At 41.0% G+C, this 669-nt stretch overlaps 1 non-coding gene across 1 annotated transcript; it reads left to right on the forward strand.

Annotated features, from left to right (window-relative positions):
* Positions 1-295: 295 nt before the first annotated feature.
* On the forward strand, positions 296-401 carry LOC111725699. The gene has a single exon (XR_002773711.1). It is a non-coding gene; the product is annotated as a U6 spliceosomal RNA (small nuclear RNA).
* The last annotated feature ends 268 nt before the right edge of the window (positions 402-669 follow it).

The following is a 669-nucleotide window of genomic DNA, read 5'->3' on the forward strand; positions in this document are numbered from 1 at the left end:
TGTTTGTGTATGTTGGATATATTTTTGTCTATGGAGGCAAGGAAGGATCTCCTTTGGTTTATGATTGCTTAGACAGCTAGACAATGGGGAGAACTTGTTATTAAGACTCCTCACCACTCTCTTCTTGGTCCATGACAGATCTTAACAGAGACTCTATCTGAGGAACTCCAAAACAGTATCTCTAAGAGAAATTCTAGATGGAGAGGACTACTTCTTTGGGTTCCCACTACTACCCTGGCAGGAAATGACAGCTCATCAGTACGTGTCCTGCAACCTTGAGAATTATCGCCAGTGAGTGCTCACTTCAACAGCGCGCATACTGAAATTGGAATGTTACAGAGAAGATTAGAATGGCCCATGTGCAAGGATGACATGCAATTTGTGAAACGTTCCATATTTTTTACCATGGAATACCATTCAGCTGTTAAAAATGATGGAGACTTTACATCTTTTGTATTAACCTAGATTGAGTTGGAACACATTCTTCTTAGTAAAGTATCACAAGAATGGAGAAGCAAGAATCTAATGTACTCAATTCTAATATGAAGGCAGTAGATGAGCTAATACATACCCTCATAAGAGAAAAACTTAAAATAATTCAAGGTGGGGAGGCAGAGGAATGACCGAGTGGGGAGAGGAGAGGAGGGAGGAGGGAAGGTTTGGGAGTCG

The sequence above is a fragment of the Otolemur garnettii genome, unplaced genomic scaffold, assembly GCF_000181295.1.
Source record: "Otolemur garnettii isolate 467f Iridium unplaced genomic scaffold, OtoGar3 scaffold00046, whole genome shotgun sequence".
Lineage (NCBI taxonomy): Eukaryota > Metazoa > Chordata > Mammalia > Primates > Galagidae > Otolemur > Otolemur garnettii.